The following is a 7,916-nucleotide window of genomic DNA, read 5'->3' on the forward strand; positions in this document are numbered from 1 at the left end:
ACTACGGGCAGTAGGCAGGGGACACCCTGAACTGGTTGCCAGCCAATCACAGGGCACAAGGAGACATACAACCATTCACGCACACACTCATACCTACAATTTAGAGTGTTCAGTCAGCCTACCATGCATGTTTTTGGGATGTGGGAGGAAACCGGAGTTCCCGGAGGAAACCCAAGCAGGCACGGGGATAACATGCAAACTCCACACAGGAAGGCCGAAGCCCGGGATCGAACCCTTGATTTCAGAACTGTGAGGCGGACGTGCTAACCACTCAGCCACCGTGCCGCCTTGATGTCTAATATTTAGTTTTAAAAAAAAAAAAAAAACGACTTTAAAAAATTATTCACACATTCAATTATTCAATTATTCGCATATTTTTAAAATTTTAAACAAATTACGTCACAATGACAAAATTGGCGTCTGTAAAAAAGTCATGGATATCTACCTCATAACTATCGCTTAATTGTATTTTTTTTTTTCATTCCCGTCGCATTTTCGCCAATATTTTAGATGATAAATAATCGATCCAAACAAAGAAAATTTGACCAAAAAAAAAGAAAAAACAGTTTAAAAGGGCAAATATATGAAAAAGAACATTTCGACCACTCCTTGATGTCTGCGATCTCTGCATCGCGACCCTTGTTAAATTACTATGTTTCACCCATAAAATCCCCCAAAAATCCGGCTGTGGCCATTCACATCTGTGTCTTGACACTCAGTGATACATATAAATATATATATACATATATATACAGATACATATACAGTGGGGCAAATAAGTATTTAGCCAACCACCAATTGTGCAAGTTCTTCTACTTGAAAAGATATATATATGTATAAATATATATATATATATATATATATATATATATATATATATGTACAACACACTCGTGCATGTACTTCCCTTGCCTGTGTAGGTTTTCTCCGGGTTTCCTCACACTTCCCAAAAATATGCATGCTATGGCGAGACAAATTAATTACCGTATTGGCCCGAAAATAAAACGGTGTTTTTTGCATTGAAATAAGACTGAAAAAGTAGGGGTCGTCTTATATTCGTGGTCTAGACGTTATACCCATTCACGACGCTAGATGGCGCCACATACCATTGAAGCGATGTTCTGTCATGACAGAACCAATACGGCCAATACGGTACTCTAAATTCTCCATAGGTATGAATTCATTGAGTGTGAAAAGTTGTTTGTCTCAGTGTGTCCTGCGGTTGGTGGGCAACCAATTCAGGGTATATATGCCGCAGTTACACCACGACCATCGCGTGGAACAGAAGATACACGAATGATGAAAAAATGGTGTAAACAACTGATAATATTCTTAGATATACAGTATATAAATAAAATTTGATTTAAATGTTATGGTAGGCTGTATCTGGCCCCCAGGCCTTGAATTGCACACCTGTGCACTATGTTAATCACTGGTGCTAGATCCAAAAACAAATGTACAGTATAAATTGTACCCCTCAAAATGCAGCATTTAGTTGTATGTTTTATTATTTTATTTTTTTCAACATCACTGCACATGCGTTTGTACGTACAAGCGCACGGCTGCTTTTTAAAGCTCCATTTCCAAAAGCCTGTTATTAGGGTTTGTGTGCTGCCAAATCTTCAATGCATTCCTGACACTTCAGTCTTTCCCGACGCCAACAACCCCGCAACAAAGATCTGAGCTCTGTTCGCTTATTGCTCTCAAGTCACTTCATTGGTTCACAAAGTAGCAAAAGTTTAGTACAGAGGACACTCAAAAAGGCTTCCTTCACAGAAGTGGGGTAGAGTGAATGATCACTGATGGACCGATCAAAATGGATTGGACATCTATTGCTATTGTTGGTAGCGACTGATGTTTCTGGTTTAGTTTTTCCCCAAAACAAAGAAAAAGTCCTAAAGAGAACATGCTGCCAAGCTAGATGTTCTGTCAGTTCGTTATAACCTCAACTGGGAGTGTCCAGCCATTAACTGTCTTGTTTATTGTTCTATGGAAGTGCACCTGTGTACCTTCGTGAGGTTGGTCCCCCATTAGACGCAAATTTATATAAAAATTATTTCGTTTGTGCTACATTTGTGCTGTAAAATTTTGGTTAGTGCTGTTATAGTTTTATAGATATTGAGTTATTTTTTTGGAGTGATTACGTCACCCGCTCAACCCCATTTACTGCAAAATGGACCCGAAGGGGTGCCATTCGTTTGTGCTACGTGCCAATTGTTGGGACACCCCGCTGTTTATTGTGAGAGTTCGAGTTAGGATACCAAAGGCTGCGAGTGACGTGATGACTACAAATTAAAACAGTGTGCCCTGTTGCGGCATACTGGTGGGACCCCGATATCACCCCCCAGGCTCGGAGGCCGGCTGTCGCCTGTTGGCGAGTGGACGGCCCGCGAGTGACACGACACTCATTCAAAGCTTATACGACAGGGCTCCCGGCACGGAAACCGGCGACTCGCCGGCCGTCCACTCGCTTACTGGGCAGGCTAGTGTCGGGCCACTCGCCGGCCACTCCCGTACCAGCGCGTCGCGACACTCCGGTTGGACCCCGATTGCCAGCCGTCACCTCAGGGCAGCGGGTGAAGTTTCCCGTGTTGAATCTCATTAAGCAGCAGGCTCTCGAGTCGCCGGCAAGGCAAGGCACCGTACCGTCGCTGGCATAATAAAAATAGTTTTTTTTGATTGACGCGACTTTTATTGGGATTAAATGATTTAGACACAAATATCCTACCCATAATATGGCCCAAACACAAAAAGGATTGCCGCAATCAAATAAAACAGTTTCAATGAAAAATTAAGTGTTCAAATGCGGATTTCTGAGTCTCAAATATTTTTTCGCATTCAAAAACTTAATTTCTATGATGAAATGTTTTTTTTATTTTTGATTGAAGTGATTTTTCTTTTGAAGAAATATACTTTTCTTATTTTTTGATTGAATAATAAAGACACAAATGTCCTAGCCAAAATGTGGTCCAAATGGAAAACTACATTACAGTACTTCAATCAAAAAAGTTGTTTCAATCAAACAAAAAAAAAATAAATAAATAAAAAAAATAAAAAAAAAAAAGGAAAATTTGAAGCAAGTTGATTGAAGCAACTTATTTTTTTGATTGAAGCAACAAAGACACAAATCTACCTCCATAATATAGAGGAAGTCGGACATCCGGGCATTTAATGAAGTCACCAGCCCAGGGGTCGCGTTAACCGAATATTTTCCGTCGTTGACCGTTTTTTAAAACGGTGACGGAAAAAAATTGAAGTCCATCTGTCATTTTGACAGGTTGCAATTCACACCCCAGACCACAGGGTGGCGAGTGAGCATATTAATTAGCTATTGTCTCTCTTGATGCATGACGTCGTTGGCCTTACTCGGAAAAATGTCAAGGCAACTGAGTGTTTGCCTGGCACGGCCAGACTGTTCTCCCTGTATTTTTCAAACACTGAGAGAAAAGTCTGGGACACAGCCTCTCAAGTAGGTACAAAATCAATCGACAAATCAGATTTGTTTATTTGCGTGACGTGTTCTTCACGAGCAGCGAAAGTCGTCTCTCCAAGAACACGGATGGCGAACGGGAGAGCTGAGAATATGTTCCAATCCGCGGTAAATTCAGTTTTAAATGAGCTAAAACACATCGACACGAGTCATTGACAACAGTCTGTCTCGCGCTAGCCATGTTGAATAAACTCCGCTCTCCTCGTATGTTTACTTCCGCGCGCAAGTCCCATGTCCTGCCCTCGTCGCTTTGCTAACTGCTGATTGGTGCACTCCGCTGTCTGTTTGCCTCTTGTTAAGCTTGTTCGGACAGAATATTAATTAAAAAATGAATGAAAACTAAATACTATTGAATATGTCATTATTATCATTTTAAAAATGTAAGTGATGGGTAAAAATAGATTATGACCGGATTTTTATGACACTGTCAGTCAAAATGACAGACAACGAAAAAGTCTAGCGCAACCTCTGCACCAACCACAACAAAGCGTCGCCATATTGACAGTGGGGCAAAAGACGAGTCACAAGCAGTTGCTCTGTCTTGCATTGTAATACAAACGCATTTAACTTTCATTTTATTTGCGGTCTTTTTTCTGTCAGAATGACTAAAAGTTGCTGTGTTGCGGGTTGTCACACAAGGAAGAGTTCGGAGCCGCATTTGAAGTTCTTCATTCTTCCACGTGAGAAGAAAAGGAGAAACAAATGTCTGAGAGCAATTAATCGAGGAACAGTAAAAGAAAACAGTTCTGTGGACTATTTTCGCCTGTGGGAACCTAAATCCAAGCACATTTACATTTGCAGCCGACATTTTATCACTGGTGAGTAAACTTTAATTTTTGCCCCAATTAGCTGCTAGGATTCAATAGACTAGGCAGTGGTTATTATTACCGGAACCGGCAACTCGCAAAGCGTTATTTTTCTTTTGCCATGAACTGCTCTGATTAGTCAATCGGTATATTATTGGCCTGGTGGGAATTGGTTATTTTGCCGTGACGTGCTCACGGCGAAATAAAGCTTGGAGGCGAATTACCGGTTACAGCAGAAATAATCACATCGTATATACTACCAATTTTCCCAGTTCCACACAGTACATATTCCATGTAAATGATAAAGGTCAACTTACTGGCTGACTTTATGAGGTAGTTGTAGATATTTCCGAACTCCACTGCAGGCGATTCCTTTGTTTATCCAGCTATCAGCTGCGACTTTGTATCGGCAGCTTTGTAAGCCAATAAACGCTCATTTTAAATTGCATCGCCTCCTCGCGTCTGTCAGCAGTGACTCGTGATAATAGTAAGTCACGTTTAAGACGTATTTAGGAAAAAAAAGACGCAGAACACACCTGAAATATATGATTTTCAGACGTTTGTCTATGGAATGTTTAGCTGTGCATTCCCCCTTCACAAAATGGTGACACGTTGCTAAGCGAGATGACGTCATCGTGACATCACGCCGACTTCCTCCATGGGGTACACCCTGAAGTGGTTGCCAGTCAATCGCAGGGCACAATGAGACATATAACCATTCATGCACACACTCATACCTATGGACAATTTAGACTGTTCAATCAATCTACAACGCATATTTTTGGGATGTTGGAGGACACCCAAGCAGGCCCGGGGAGAACATGCAAACTCCACACGGGCCCGTGATGTGACCTTTACTCCCAGGATTGTGAGGCGGACGTGCTAACCACTCGTCCACCGTGCCGCGAAAATTAAAACCATATTTTAGGGAAGAAAAAAATCAACCACAAGGAAGTAGTTTTAACCCTTTAACACCGAATGTGTCGGCAGCGACGCGATTACGTATGTCGTCTTTGAAGCTTCGTCACGCTGTAATTACGTCACCCACGTGCCGCTGGTTGGTCTCATTTGAAAGTACGGAAGTTGATGTCCACACCAGTTTTTATTTGAAGTCAATCGACCAAGAAAAACGGGAGATAATGTCATTTGAGTTTTATGGTTTTATTGCACTCATAAATATGTATTAAAACGCTGCATGGACTATGTATCTATCTCCATATTTCCATCATTTCTTGTCCTTTTTCAAAACCGAAAGCAACACAAAAGACTACATATCCCAAGAGCCGTTGTGATGTCAAGAAGGACGAACCGAATGTGGACATTTTTAATAAATTTCCGAGCGAGGCGCCAACTAAGGAAAAGGAGCCATGCGAAGCAAGCAACGGCCGGTTGGTTTGAGCGAGCGACTTTGAAACGTGCAGAAGGAATCTAAAACTAAATTTAGCGCAAGCTAATGCATTATTTCATTAACTCAAGGAAGAAGATGGGCCGTATTTGTCGTTGTTTTCCTGGGATGAGTCGGCGTCTCGGCGAGTAGAAGTGACAGGCTGACAGCAGCGCGCAAACGGCGAAAGAGTAGGCTGTATGACTTTGTGTGTGACGCAGCTCCGTGACCTGTTCATGCAGCTTTATTGAGTTCGCAAAAAAACAAAACAAAACAAACAAAAAAACTTTATTGGGTCGTATGCCAGAAAATTTTTAATTGAACTGAACTACTTGTCAATATTTTTGAAAAACTTTTTTTCAATGTTATATATATTTTTTCTTCACTATAATCTTTTCAATTTTTATAAAGATGAATGTTTGAGAAGCTTGATTGCATGTACGTATATACTTTAGATAAGGTGATGGGTATAATACCTAACTTCACAAAGAGATATCCTCCAAACCCTTTTTGTGTTAGATGATACAGTATATATTATGTTTTTTCTCACCATTTTGCACTGTATATAACCCATTTTGACCATAGTATGTGTAAAGGCCAAAAACGCCTATGACCATACTTTCTGTTTGTGTTGAATTGTCAAACATAAAACTATTCAATCTTATTTTTTTCTATTGAATGTTTATCCTAACAAGTAGAATAAATATTATCAAGCTTCAAAATAGTTGGTCGAGCATGTTTGGTTGTCAATGGGACATCAACATTACAAATTTTGAAAAAATATTTTGGGATTTTTTTTGTCTTTTTGGGTCCAAAATGTGAATTATAATTGGACAGTGAAGAAAACAACAGTTTGGACATGAAGTTCAAGGTGTCCTTAAAAAAGGGACCCAACTTGGCCATTGTGAACAATTTTTTTTAACTTATTTTTTTTTAAATATAGAGGCAACATCAAATGCATGCAAATTTGGCCAAAATAGGCTTAGGTGCTAAAGGGTTAAGGTACAAAAAAATAGAACAAAGTAAAATAGAATATCTGTAATAAAAGATAATACATAATAATATAATTTTAATAATATTCAAAACATCGGGAAAAAAAAATAAACATCTGCAGTTCTGGACCATCCGTATTTACAGTTGTGGTCAATAGTTTACATACACTTGTGAAGAACATAAATGTCATGGCTCTCTTGAGTTTCCAGTTATTTCTACAACTCTGATTTTTCTCTGATAGAGTGATTGGAACAGATACTTTTTGTCACAAAAAAACATTCATGAAGTTTGGTTCTTTTATGACTTCATTATGGGTGAACAGAAAAAAGTGATCAAATCTGCTGGGTCAAAAATATACATACAGCAGCGCTAATATTTGGTAACATGTCCCTTGGCCATTTTCACTTCAATTAGGCGCTTTTGGTAGCCACCCACAAGCTTCTGGCAAGCTTCTGGTTGAATCTTTGACCACTCCTCTTGACAGAATTGGTGCAGTTCAGTTAAATTTGATGGCTTTCTGACATGGACTTGTTTCAGCATTGTCCACAAGTTCTCAATGGGGTTCAAATTAGGACTTTGGGAAGGCCATTCGAAAACCTTAATTCTAGCCTGATTTAGCCATTCCATTACCACTTTTGATGTGTGTTTGGGGTCATTGTCCTGTTGGAACACCCAACTGCGCCCAAGACCCAATCTTCGGGCTGATGACGTTAGGTTATCTTGAAGAATTTGAAGGTAATCCTCCTTCTTCATTATCCCATTTACTCTCTGTAAAGCACCAGTTTCATTGGCAGCAAAACAGCCCCACAGCATAATACTACCACCACCGTGCTTGACGGTAGGCGTGGTGTACTTGGGGTTAAAGGACTCACCTTTTCTCCTCCAAACATATTGCTGGGCATTGTGGCCAAACAGCTCGATTTTTGTTTCGTCTGACCACAGAACTTTCCTCCAGAAGGTCTTATCTTTGTCCATGTGATCAGCAGCAAACTTCAGTCGAGCCTTAAGGTGCCGCTTTTGGAGCAAGGGCTTCTTTCTTGCACGGCAGCCTCTCATTCCATGGAGATGCAAAACACGCTTGACTGTGGACACTGACACCTGTGTTCCAGCAGCTTCTAATTCTTGGCAGATCTGCTTTTTGGTGATTCTCGGTTGAATCTTCACCCTCCTGACCAATTTTCTCTCAGCAGCAGGTGATAGCTTGCGTTTTCTTCCTGATCGTGGCAGTGACAAAACAGTGCCA

This window comes from Corythoichthys intestinalis, chromosome 5 (assembly GCF_030265065.1).
Source record: "Corythoichthys intestinalis isolate RoL2023-P3 chromosome 5, ASM3026506v1, whole genome shotgun sequence".
Taxonomy (NCBI): domain Eukaryota; kingdom Metazoa; phylum Chordata; class Actinopteri; order Syngnathiformes; family Syngnathidae; genus Corythoichthys; species Corythoichthys intestinalis.